Source organism: Canis lupus, chromosome 22 (genome assembly GCF_003254725.2).
Source record: "Canis lupus dingo isolate Sandy chromosome 22, ASM325472v2, whole genome shotgun sequence".
Lineage (NCBI taxonomy): Eukaryota > Metazoa > Chordata > Mammalia > Carnivora > Canidae > Canis > Canis lupus.
This window is the reverse complement of record NC_064264.1, coordinates 1,011,945-1,025,460: the sequence shown is the minus strand read 5'-3', so window position 1 is coordinate 1,025,460 and position 13,516 is coordinate 1,011,945. Positions and strand designations below refer to the sequence as shown.

General features: G+C 52.5%; 1 long non-coding RNA gene across 1 annotated transcript; it reads right to left on the bottom strand.

Annotated features, from left to right (window-relative positions):
* Positions 1 to 6,945: 6,945 nt before the first annotated feature.
* Positions 6,946 to 9,495, bottom strand: LOC125753334 (uncharacterized). Its single transcript, XR_007404907.1, has 2 exons — positions 8,174 to 9,495; positions 6,946 to 7,477 (listed from the first exon to the last, which is right to left on the bottom strand). It is a non-coding gene; the product is annotated as an uncharacterized LOC125753334 (long non-coding RNA).
* Between the last annotated feature and the right edge of the window lie 4,021 nt (positions 9,496 to 13,516).

The window sequence follows — 13,516 nt, the reverse complement described above, 5'->3', positions numbered from 1 at the left end:
CTCCTAGAGTTTTGCTGTGTTAGAAGCCAAATATGGCAGTAAGTGCTTCCCTCAACATAACCCACTGGACACTGGAAATTGGAATCTGGAGATCAGAGTGCTGAAGAGTCATTACAGCTCCTCCTCCTCCTCCACCTCCAGCCGTAGAAAGGATCACTTCCGGCAACTTGACCAGGAGGCTGCAAAGCTAAATAGCAAATTAGGCGTTTTGTCCCTGTCAGACAGGCTGAGCAGGGAAACACCCCTGAAGCATCACTTTTTTCCTCTCTGGGCTACAGGTGAATTTTCTGACTTTGAGTTTAAGTTGTCAACCTTGAAATGGAGATAAGCGTCTCAAAGTCCAAGTGGGAAGAACCTATTTTCTCCAAGAGCAGAACATGTATCACCAACACTTGCTGGAAGTTTTCGGGGGACAGTCTGCTGGCAGTTTAGGCATGGCCACAGCTATCCCACGTCCCTTTACCCCATGCTTCCATAGCCTAAAGGTTAAAACACAGTTGAAACCTCAACAGAACATACTGACAGCTGAAATAGAAGGAAACTACCAATTATAATTGCTTGGAAAGATTGTAGCCTGAGGCCCACCATTACTACAAGAGTCCGGTGAGGCAACGGAAGCCGGCTACTAGGTGGTTTTGAAGGAGAGCATGGATGCAGGAATTGGCAAAAGGGAATCTTGATATAACATCATTTTGCATGTCCAGCTTTATGGGTATGAATTCTGTGGGCCCAGAGTTCTGGAAGACACCTAGTTCTTGACATTTTCATAGGCACTCGTCCCATCACCAGGGAGCCTGGTTTTTACTTCTTCTGGCTCCTCCCTCTACCAATGGCAATGATACTCCCCATCTGCAGGGACAACCATAAAATGCCAACAGAGGACAATGCAAATCACATGAATGCCCAGAAGACTCCTTGCCTGGCTTGTGCCAGAGGTTGTTTTTAAGCTTGTGCTTGAAAACAAGTATATGAATACAATATACTATGAAGTGGATCAATTCAGAACCTGCCACATAGAAGCAGCTCCATAAATATTTGCTAAATGAAATAAAGAACCCTTGGATTCAGTAGGAGGGGAAATCTGCAAAAAGTCAAGAATGGAGAAAAGTGTTCACTAAATACATGGGGAGTGAATAAGGAGATGTTTCTGGAACTAGATTACCTGAGCTTAAATCTCAACTCTAGTACTTATATCTCATTAACCTTGGGCACATTCCATAACTTTTCTGTGCCTCAGTTTAATCATCTGTAAAATGGTGATGACGATTTTCAAAAAGTAGTCTTCAAAAAATATAAAATCATTATTTTACATTCATTAATAATGAAATAATAATAAGCCGTTAAGATCAGTTCAATGAGCAGCTAAGAAGCGAGGATACTTAGAATTTAATGCAGAGATATTAGGATAAGTTCGTTGGATTAGATATGACCTGAGTAATGCCCAACATATCATAAATCATGGGGTTATGAGTTTCACTCATGATAAATTACTTGGAAATCTCCTGGATTGAAGTCTTCAAATGAACAAACGACTTCCCTAAGTCTGGGAACTTTAATTGAGATGAAGCAATGGGGCAAACTAAGGACATTCCTGGAAAAAAAAAAAAAAAATCTGTGGGTAGCCTTTTCACTCTAACACTGAAAGGATGTGTCGTCCATCTTTTTGCCTTCATTCTAACGTTTGGATAATTTTTCTGACAGCACCTCCTTTATTGGGTTATTAGGATCAGAAGTTTGAGGGGATTAAATGAGTTAATATACGTGCAGTCCTTGAAACAGTGCCTGGCATTTACGCAGCTGTTAAAGTTATTCTAACTATGCGTTTGCCCCCTTAAGTTAGGTTCACTGAATAAGGCCCTGGACGGCACTTAGCGCAAAGCTCCGAACTTTATCAGTGGCTACAGCGCCTTATCAGTGGCTATAGCGCCTTCCCTTCACCCGAGAGACTCCCCACTGCTGAATCAGAGGAGCAAGGGATGGCATTATCCATCCTAATTACCGATATTAAAATTAGCATTTTAGAGGCGGGACTGAAACAGAGCACCAGGGGGTGTGGAGGGTGAGCAGGGAGGGGCCCAACCTAGAGAATCAAAGGGCAAGGCCTCTGCCAGCAGATCCCGGGAGGAGTGTGGAAGGGCGGCTGGCCCACGCTCCGAGGCCCTGGCCCGAGGGCTGTGCGGTCCCCCAAGCCCCGGGCCCGCTGCCCCTCCCACCTGCCCTCCACCCCCCCCACAAGACCCCAAACTCTGCCCACGGCGCGCATCCCGCCACCCCGCCACCCCGCCCCGGCCCAACCCCGGGCGCCCCGCGCACCCACCTGCGGCTGCAGGCCCGCCCTCCTCTCCTCCTGTGCTGTCACCCCGCGGGGACTCGCAGGAAAGCTCCCCTGGGGACCCCTCGCTGGGCCCAGGAGTAGGGTGGTCCTCTGCCGCCGAGCACCCATCCCAGCCCCGACTCTGCCTCCGCCCGTGGCCCAGGGGCGCCCGCGGCCCACAGTAGGGGCTCACTTCCCCAGCACACGCCCCCAGCCCCGACTCTGCCTCCACTCACGGCCCAGGGGCGCCCGCGGCCCACGGTAGGGGCTCACTGACCCAGCAGCTGGCGCTCAGTTCCCGCACCTTGGGGGGTGTGGGGGCAGGCTTAGCGCCCCTCCTCCATCCCCTTTCGGGGCGCCTGGCTCCCCAGGCAGCACCAGCACAGATGAGTGTCCATGGCGTCTGCTTCGCCCTTGGGCCCCCCAGGGGCTGTGCTTGAGAAGGTGCTGGAACCTAGTAATAGCAAAGCGGGGGGAAGGGAGGCCGAGGCCTTGAAGAGGAAGCCTAGGGGCCCAGGGGCTCTGCGGTGGGGCGCCTGCCTGCGGCCCAAGCCATGACCCCGGGTCCTGAGATCGAGTCCTGCACCGGGCTCCCTGCATGGAGCCTGCTTCTCCCTCCGCCTGGATCTCTGCCTCTCTTTCTGGGTCACTCAGGAATAAATAAATAAAATTTTTAAAAAGAAAAGAAAGAGTCCGACTCCTGCAGCCCCAGAGCTGCTCCCCACCCCAACCCAGGGGCTCGGCCACTGCTGCTGCACTTTCCAGGGGCCCAGCAGTGCAAACAGGGTAAAGGAAGACTCACCTCCTGAGAGGAGAGCATCAAGGGCCCTGGGACTGGTTTTCCAGACGTGGAAACAGAATGCCCTGGGGAGGGGAGGGGGGAGAGAGGGCGGAGGGGGGCAGGGGTACCCCCTCGGGGGTGATGCCGAGTGGGGGATCCGCACCTCTTGTGACGCTGAGGACCCGCTGGGGGGGGGGGGCGGCCCAAGCCCTCTCGGATCCCAGGTCAGCTGGAGGGGGTGGGGGTGATGGCCGCTGTGGGAGTAGGGCGCTACCCAGGGGCCGCAGCAGAGGACCCCGTGACCCCGGCGGCCGTCTTTGGGTAAATGGTCTCCCCTGGGGGCCACACGCCTGGAGCGCCGGCCACCGGCAGCAGACGGGGCCCTGTCACCACGCAAGCCTGGCATCCGGAGGGGCAGGGAGGGGGCTTCTCGGTGCGGTTGGTGCCCAGAGCTGGCCGGGCAGGGGCTGCCGAGGGCACCTGGACGCCTCATCTCTGGGAGGCGGGGGCGGGGGCTCATCGGGTGTTGGGGACACAGTGTGGGGCCAGGAGCTGTCGGAGCCGCTCCAGATTCAGAGCTGCCCCTGCTCGCGGCCTCCCACTGCCCTCCCTGAGCCTCAGCTGCGGCCGGCCCCGTCCGTCCCCATCCCCGGCCGTCCCCATTCCCAGCCGTCCCCATTCCCGACCGTCCCCGTTCCCAACCCATCAGTCCCTGTCCCCATCCATCCCCGTCCGTCCCCGTTCATCCCCATCCATCCCTGTCCGTCCCCGTCCCCGTCCCCATCCGTCCCTATCCGTCACCTCCCCATCCGTCCCCATAACCATCCCTTTCCCCTTCCCTGTCTGTCCCAGTCCCCGTCAGTACCCATCTGTCCCCGTCCCCGTTCCTGTCCCCGTCCCCATCTCTCCTAGTCCCCGTCTGTCCCCATCCCCATCCCCATCCCCATCCCCATCCCCATCCATCCCTGTCTCCATCACCGTCTGTCCCAGTCCCCGTCCTCACCCATCCCTATCTGTCCCCATCCCCGTTCCCGTCTGTCCCCTTCCCCGTCTGTCCCAGTCTCTGTCCGTCCCTGTCCATCCCCATCTCCGTCTGTCCCCATCCGTCCCCGTCCCCATCCGTGTCCCCATCTGTCCCTGTCCCCATCTCAGGAAGCGCCAGGCAGTGTGGTGCCCCACCCAGGACGGGAACGGAGCCTGACCTGCTGGACAAATGATGCAGAGTTTCAGCCTGAGATGGTGGAGAGCGGAAAGCCCGACGCACAACAGCGAGGTTCAGCCTTTTAAAATACACGCTTCACTCACATTTTCCAGAGCACGAGCGTCTCCTACAGAAAAGCACTTCTTCTGAGTTATGGGCCCCGTTAGTGCCCAATCAGCGCCTGGTGCCTCGACTAGAAGGTGCTTGAAAATAAGAAAACAGAAGGAGCGTCAGCCAAATACAGAGACGACATGACGGTTCTTACCAGGAGACCTCGGGGTGTGAGCCCCGGAAAGGCCTGGGGCGCCCTGTGATTCTAGGAGCTCTCGGCAGCCCAGGAAACCGAAACCCTGGAGGGTGACTCACGGCCCAGTCTGGTGTCTCAGGACACGCGCGTATACGGAGTCCTTCACGACGTTCGTCACTGTCACCCCGCTGCCAAGAGGCGCTGACACACGCGACGTGGAGGAGCAAGCGCTCCTTTCGATCTGTTTTCCAGAACTCTCTTCCACGACTCTTGTGTGTCCACTACCATTACTATCTCTTCCTTTTGCTGGAAGAAAAAAAGTCAAGGTCCGAATGGGGGGCGATTTGGAGCGATTTGGGAGGGAAGTTGGGTTTTCTCCTTTCAGATCCTCTTTTGTTGCTTCTACGCAGTGTGGACGTCGAGGGTCCCTCAGCAGCCCACAGGGATGGCCTGCGAACCCAATCACCTCCTCCTTTACGGAGCCCCCTGCTGCTTGTTCTTGTCTCTGAGGTATTGGCCATGAAGTCTGCTGTCATTCTCATTCGGACTCAGCTCTGACAGAGTTTGGGCCTTGCAGACATTGGTGGGAAGGAAACGCATTTGGGGAAAATTGGGAATGGCAGGGAGTGTGGAAAATTGGGGCGGCCAGGCTGTGGTGGGGCCGGGGTGGTCGGCGTCGGGGTGTAGGCCTGCCGGCTAGGGGAAGAAGTGGACTCTGCCCCCCGTTGTTCAGCTAACCAGGGGGACACTGTCACCACCCCCAGGTTACAGATGAGGCCATCGCAGCCCAAGAGGCCACCCACAGAGATCTGCAACAGATGAGCTCTCTAGGTCGTGCTGCATCCTGGGAGGAGTGGCCAGGCCTGGCCCTCTGTACTTAGCAGAAAAAAGGTGTTCCCTTCACAAGTCAAAAAAAACGGATTGGGGATCCCTGGGTGGTGCAGCGGTTTGGCGCCTGCCTTTGGCCCAGGGCACGATCCTGGAGTCCCGGGATCAAGTCCCACATCGGGCTCCTTGCGTGGAGCCTGCTTCTCCCTCTGCCTGTGTCTCTGCGCCTCTCTCTCTCTCTGTGACTAACATAAATAAATAAAAAAATTAAAAAAAAAAAAAAGGATTGTTTAGCATGTTAGGGCCAACCTGACACACTGATCTGTGCTGTGCATGAGGACAAGCATGAGAGATGGTGGAGGCGGGCCGCCCCCTGAGTTAGTGGCTCTGGACCCTGGCCTGCGAGTGGGAGGAGAGCAGGGAACAGGTGGGGAGCAAGGACACAGAAGGAGAACCGGGCGGGTGCCGTGGCTCTAGGGCCTCAGCAATAACTTTCACGAGCAGTGTCCCCAACCTCTGGTTCCCTCACCCACTCACAGTCATTCATTCATTCAGAAAGAATGCCATAGAGCACACACCCAGGAGTCGTGGGGAAGGGGGAAGGGGCGGAGGGAGCGAAAGGATCCTAAGCAGGCTCCACCCTCAGCGCAGAGCCCGACGTGTTCCATCTCGAGACCCTGAGATCATGACTTAAGCCAAAACCAAGAATCAGCTGATCAACCAGCGGAATCATCAGGCACCCCCGTGAGTCACTCTTTTTATTAAGTCAACATACGAGTTCCATTGGGATTCAAGACAATGTCAGCCACACAGACACATCTCGGGCTTGGCCAGGCTCCCCCCTGAGCCGTCGGTGGGGACCAGCAGGCTGCGCATACCCAGGAGCACCTACGCTCTCTTCCATCACATAGCCAGCACCTGCCCTGGGCTCCCAGCCCACCCCAGCTCCCCACAGGAGGTGACCTCGTGGGGTCCAGGGCACATGGGCAGTGAGCCTGTACCTCCTGGAAGAAGCAACCCCAGGGCCACCTAGGGGATGGCTGGGACAGGCTGGAGCAGGGCGCACGTGTGAGTGCTAGGGAGTGTGTGTCCTTGCTCGGCCGCCCCAGGCACCCCTGAATCTCCCCTGAACGCCCCAGGGGCCCAGCTGCAGGGGTGGATTCAAGCTCTGCGGAGCCTACAATTTACACAATGGCGGTGGGGGGCTCTCATTAAGAAGAAATACAATATCACGAATAGCAATTTGTTTGCAAATAAGTATTTATTGAGCATGAGAAACAAAATTACAACAGATGTCAAGTGTAAACATCTGACCACACCGGAAACGTCACAAAACCTAGAAACAGATATTAGTTAACAGCCTGACACCTCCTGCATTTTCTCGGCTGCTGTTGGATCCCTTTTTCCAATGACAACGACATTGTAATAGCGTTTTCTGTGCAGAGGAAGGAAAGATGATTCAGTTGTAACCTTTCCTTTCTAGCTGAAAACTTCAACTTATTGGCAGTGTCTTGCATTTTTGTTTTGTTTTGTTTTGTGTTTAGAATTGCCAAATGTGGGGAAACATCCATTCAGTTTCTTTCCTGTGTGAGCCGCAGGATTTAAGGTCATTTCGAGGCTTCTTGCACAGTGGCTAATCCTAAATATCCTTCGACTATAACACTCATTAACCCGGGTATTGTACATCCTGTCGCGGTGGTGCCTACGTTTCCTGTTTTCTTCATCAGTGTCCATATTTTACGTTGAATAGGCAAGAAATGAAAACCTTTACAATGTGCCTGAGAAATCGCACCAACGATTTACTCCTCTTCGTTAACTGAATTATCAAATAATACAAGTATCCGCCCATCACTTCTGTTTAGAGTTCATCCTGTGGGATATTTCTACACAGGACACGTACGGGCTCAATAAGTACGCGGGGAAGCAGCCGAGTGCAGATCGCTGAACCTCACGGAACCTGAAGTTAACAAATCCCCGGAGTTCCTTCCCTTGGCTGCCGCCCGGAGCTTCCACAGCCGCCGCAGCTGCCCTGGGCATGGAGCAATTGTTGGGGAGACACCCCGGGGACGGATGGCGGTCTCCACTGGCCACCTTGCAGCTGGTGCTCTGCAAATTCAACTCACACGTAAGAGCCTGTGAACACGGGTCCGCCTCCCAGGTCTTGGACGTGCCCTGTCTGGGCGGCCTTGGGGTGCAGGCTCCCTGGCTTAGCACATACGGTGGAGGAGACAGTCTTGGGCAAAGCATCACCTGGGCTGCACAGACAGCCTGGGTTGGGGGGACCCCTCCTGAAACAAGGCCCCTTGCTCAGCGGCCACTGACAGGTGGAGGGCCTGTCTGGGCGGAGCTGGGGTGAACACACCAACCCTGGAGGGTCCTTCTCCCAACCAGCAGAATGTGACGCTGAGCCGGGCCTCCTTCTACAATTCCAAATGCCTGCATCTCACAGGAAGACATGGGGGACCCAGTCTCAGAGCTTGGCCCACAGCCTCCCTGCCGCTGGCCCTCCTGCCCTCTTCCTCGGTCCATTTTTCCCTTCACTTTCCCACTCTGCTTCTCTGTCTGTGTCCAAGAAGAGAAGGTAACTAAAGTTTGTGACTGGTGCTTGCACAATCACTTTCTGTCCTTCTGTTGTGTATAAAGGTCCAAAACCCAACTATGTCCTTTGTACCTCAGCTTCACTGTCACCTCCTGGGAAAGGTCTTCCTGAACCCGCCAGTGTAGGCTGGGCCCTCTCTCCCTAATCACCCTTCACACTGCTCAGTCCTTGAGCGTATCACTATTTGAAATCATCGAGCTTACTCATTTGTTTAGCTGCTCTTTGTTCCTGTACTTCCACCCACCTCGCATGTTCACCAGTGTCCCAGCGTCTCAGTGGCACTCAGCACAGCTAGGCTAGGGGGTATTTGTTGAATGAACACATTACATGGCCCCAGCCCTCATCATAATGGTTTGGGTGTTTGGGGGATGTCTGGGGGGCTCAGCGACAGAGCCTTGGGCTCAGGGTGTGACCCCAGGGTCCTGGGATCGAGTCCCACATTGGGCTCCTGCATGGAGCCTGCTTCTCCCTCTGCCTGTGTCTCTGCCTCTCTCTCTGTGTGTCTCTCATGAATAAATAAATAAATAAAATCTTTAAAAAAAAAAAAGAGTTTGGGTGTTTTGAAAAGCTGCCTCAAAGGACCCGGTTTAACATGAGGCGGCCGGTGATAATGACAGAGCTACAAGCACTGAGTCTTATATAAGCCCTGGGAGGTGACTGGGAGGTGACTGGAGCAGGGATTATGGTCTTCGTTTTACAAATGAGGAGCTAAAGGGTTGACTTCCCCAAATGCACACAATTGAATGGAACCCACGTTTGGTGCAGAACCCCGGGATTTTGACCCTATTCCTGTGTTTTATCCACCACATCAGGCCGCCCACCTACCATTGACACGTGGTAAAGATGTTTAATTCTTTTTATATAAGGATCACGGCATTGCCTTGCTACCAGCTGGAATTGTACCTGGAGTTGCAGGAGGAATTGATGAGAGTGGTGGATTTGTGCTCAAAAAGAAAGAGCAGCTGTCCCTTACTGTCCTCATCCAAACCCATTACGACCTTTGGTGTGGATCCTATGTCGTAGTCTCATCTCATTGAGATTCAAATTGGTGACTTTGCTGCACAACATGATAGAAGTCACAGATAGACTTCAAACTCAGATTTACCCCCCACAAATGACTCTCACACACAGAGCCCCTCTGAGATGAAAAGCCTACATCTACCAGCCGACCGGCTCAGTTGGGAATTAAGTATATGGTTATCAAATACAATAAAATTATTTGTTGAAAGCTCGGCTGACATAGGATCTCCATCAAATTAAGAATTAAGCATTTTATCACCCATGGATCTAGCTTCAAAAAAATACAAAGTGGTCCCAACCTGTGGTTTGATTGGCTTCTTTGTGAATTACCATTGTTAACTTGAAGTTAAAGATAGAGCTCATATCACCTATCGACACATGCTCTCCTAGAGAAGGGGGCTTACGTCGGAAAACCAGCTTCTGGTCAACGGGTTGTGTATTTTTTGAACAAAATCCTTTTGGGCTCCAGCAGCCTTCTCCCAAGAATCTTGACTATGAAGGTAGGGACTACAGTGAGATAAAAGAAGAAAATTGACCTCAAAGTTATGCACATACTGCCCTGGGCCCTCCACTGGTGCCCAGCAACACGCCTGATCTCCTAGTCAACAAATGTAGCTTGACGGTGAAGGGAGAGCGGAAAAGTGTGATGAGGCTACATTAAAAAGGAGCATAATGTTTATCCTGATTTTATTCAGTATTTCTTAATTCAAATTATAGTTAAAATACTGAAATTCTCCACTTTGAACCACTCAATTCTCTAAGAAGGTTGCACATATTTGGGTTTCTGTTAAATTCATTAATGAACAGCAAATGGCGCTGACACGCTGTTATCAGCAATCTAAAATGTTAACTCATATTGAAATTATTTTAAAGCAAGTTACAGAATTGAGATCAAATACATAAACTGGAAATTGAAGATAGGATTCCTGTCATTGATCTGTGCTCACTCATGTCTCTACTCTTACAGTTAAAAAAAGTGGGGGGGCTACAAGTAAGAGTTAGGTTAGATCACCGAGCCATCCAGGTAGGGTACAATTTGTCTTATTCATTAATAGACACTTTTGGCCTAAAAGGTTTTGGAGCTATGTGCCTTTTGTAGTGAAAATTATACGGTTGTGACTGCATCCACGTGTACTCACCAACGTGGGCTTTCCTCTCCTTTCTCAGTGTACAACCAGATTAACACCTCTTCCGTTTGAGAGTGGTTACATAACCAAGTTCTTGTCAGTGGACCTGAGTAGAAGTGAGGAGTGCCGCTGACAGCCTCCAGTGTCCGGTCCTTGTTCTTCCACCATCTGCTGGTCGAGTGGTGAGATCTGTAAAGATCTACAGCAGAGAAGAGCCGCGGGATGAAGGGGAAGTGGGTCATCAGGAGACCACATGGAGCAGAGCCCCAACCCTCCTTCTGACCTGCATCGAACAGTGTTGTGAGCAAGAAGTGAAATTTTCTGTGTTCAGCCACTACGGATGTGGGATGTGTTGCTAATGCAGTTAGCCTACGCTGGCTCACACACTGACCGCAACATGCTATGGACATGCAGAAGGAAAGTTCTGCCATTGACAGTGGGATCCATTCGGGGCTTGGATATAGACCTGACGCATGATCAGCTTTGAGAAGACGTAAGGCCTAAGCATAGAGCACATTAGATGGAGCTGGTTGCTCTGGGACAAGCTGGGCCCAGACAGTAGGCCTAGAACCCAGATTTGAACCAAGGGAAGTCGTTGGCATTAAACAGAGGGCTAGGATTCATCCTCCCGGAAACTGGGGCTTTGTAGTGAGAATCCCAGGCTGGAGTCCAGGACAGGAAGCTGGGTCGCTGGGGGAGTAGGACTTGGGGGAGGAAACTCAGCCAAAGTCAATCTTGAGAGAAATCTAATCCTTCTCTGAAAGATGCTAATATAGTAAGGGTTCCAGACATAGGAGCCTTGTATCAGGCTTTCAAGGCTTTAGTCGCAGAGCAATTCTTAAGTAGGCATGTTTTCTTTGCAAGTTTTTGTATTTCAAAAAAAGAATCAGAAAAATTTTGAAGTAGGAATGGGAGATGGAACAAGATAAAGTGTCAGTTTCTTGTCTTGTTGGGTCTTGAGTTCAATAACAACTGTTTACCCTCAGGGCAGGAAAAGACAGGAAGAGACCTGTAGATCTGTAACTAAGCAAAACGGACAGAGCTTCCGATTCGCTCTCCTTTGAAAAGTGCCGAGGATGCCAAATATGTTGTCTTTTTGTGCCACATATTTTATCTCTTTTTTTTAAATTAGCTATTCATTCACTAGACAAATATTGAGCCCTGATCCCGTGTCCCCAAACCTGCCAGAATCTGAGTGAGTGCAGAAGAATTGTCAGGATGAATCGCTGCCCCCATCATTAGGAAGATTCTTTAATTCACTTAGTGAATATATGAAGCCCCTCATCAGGCTTACGGAAACACGGATGACTAAGAAGTTCAGTCTATGGGGTAAGTAGAGGAAGAATTATGCAATTGTACAAAACAAAACAAAACTCCACAAACCTCACCACAAACTCAGCTGGGCAAAAACTAAAACTTTTTATATTTTTTACTCCTCTCTTTATACATTAAGTCCCCTTTCAGCCAGTGAGACATGCACTGAAATCTCAGCAAATCATTATTTCATATAAGGTCAGGGCAGCAAGGGCGGGTGGTGCCAGGGGGTCCAGTGCAACGTTAGGGCTCGCATGGACCATCTGGGTCTCTACCAGCACACCTGGTGCTGGCTTCCACCAACATGATCACCATCCATCTGTCCTGATGCAAAGTCTCCTCCAGCCCGGGATCCCTTCGCACTGGGTCTGGGCCTTTCTTGAGCTCCTGAGAAATATTTGGCTACTCCCAATATGCACCACGGCATGAAAACTCTCGGAGGCCATCCAGTGCTTCTGTACCCCCAGGTCATGGCAGAACTCGGGAGCGGGACAATTCTAGGGCTCCCTCTGGGTGCAGGAGGGCCGGGCACTCTGCAGAACCATCACTGGTGCCACGTGGCCGTTGGTTCCCTGGAGTCGTCCTGCATCCTGGGATCCTGGGTCCCTGTTAGATCTTGGGTCTCACCTCACTTTTAGAAAAGATGCCATCCCCCACCCCCCAAGTACTCCTTGCTTCTCCCCCACCTCTTCTCCTCCACCCAGGCTGGGAAAGCTTTATCTTTCTCCCAGAAACTTTGCTCTTGCTTTTCATTTTCCTGGCGTTTTTCTGGCCTTTGGTTTTGGAGACTCAAAGTCAAAAGAGGCTCCTCTTTCTCTGCTTCTGGCTCACACTTCCTTTCCCTAAGTCAGTAATCCACAAACAGCTTTCCTTGATTGGGGGTAGGACAGCAAACAGGTCAAGATGTAACCATAAAATTCACTGCAAACTTGTGCCAGGTACACACACCCAGCCTCCTAACAGCACAGCCATGACGGCCATCTGGACTCTGAACACCCCGCTTCCACAGCGCAGGGACACAACCTGCACCCCAGATGCCTGTGCCAGACACTTTGCCTCATCCCAGGCTGTAGTCTTGTATTTGGTTTTACTGTGTTTTGCGTTATTTGCCAACGCTGTTCTCCATTCTGCTTCAGTCTGTGTCGGGTCTTAACCCGGCGGGTTGGCCAGGCCAGCCATTGTCTGGGCTCTTGGTAACTGCAGAGAATTCCACATCTCCACAAGACTAAAATGTTCTGACTTTACAGTTTAGGCTCTGAACGTTAGAGTCTTGAACAACCCCGTTTCTGCAGCACGCAGCTAGCTGCAGTCCGGGTCTACACTGCACAGATAGGGGCCAGTGCAGAAGCTGGAGGCCCAAGTCTCCTCCAAAACAGATTTTGTGGAACAATTGCACCAAAATGTGCCATCTCCCAGCGCGACTGCGGCACGGCGGGCCCTGGCAGCGGCATCCTGGCAGGTGGGACCTGCGTGGCAGTGGAAGGTGCTCTGTTTAGAGGCGGTTGGCAAGGCCGCCTCCTCCTGCCTGCGCTCCCCTGCAGTCGCCCACTCCCTGGTCGGCCGTCGGGGCACCCTGAGGGCAGCAGAAGTCCTGTCACTTCACTGTTTGAAGCCCAGCCGTGTGTGCACAAGCACTCTCATGTGTGCACAAGCCGAGCTGTGTGTGCATAAGCATTCTTGTGTATGCAGAAGCCTAGCTGTGTGTGCACAAGCCCAGCCATGTGTGCACACTCTTGTGTGTGCATAAGCCCAGCCATGTGTGCAGAAGCACTCTCGTGTGTGCACAAGCCCAGCCGTGTGTACACAAGCCCAGCTGTGTGTGCACAAACCCAGCCATGTGTGCAAAAGCACTCTGGTGTGTGCAGAAGCACTCTCATGTGTGCACAAGCCCAGCCGTGTGTGCATAAGTACTCTCATGTGTGCAGAAGCCCAGCCGTGTGCCACACTCTGGCCTGGGGCAGGGGAGGTCGAAGTCCCCGAGCGAGGCCTGATAAGGCGGGACAGTTACCGGCCAGGGAAGGTCGGGGGGGGGGGGGGTGCCCACCGCGGCAACCTCGGGGCGGCGACACGCGGATGCACTGTGAG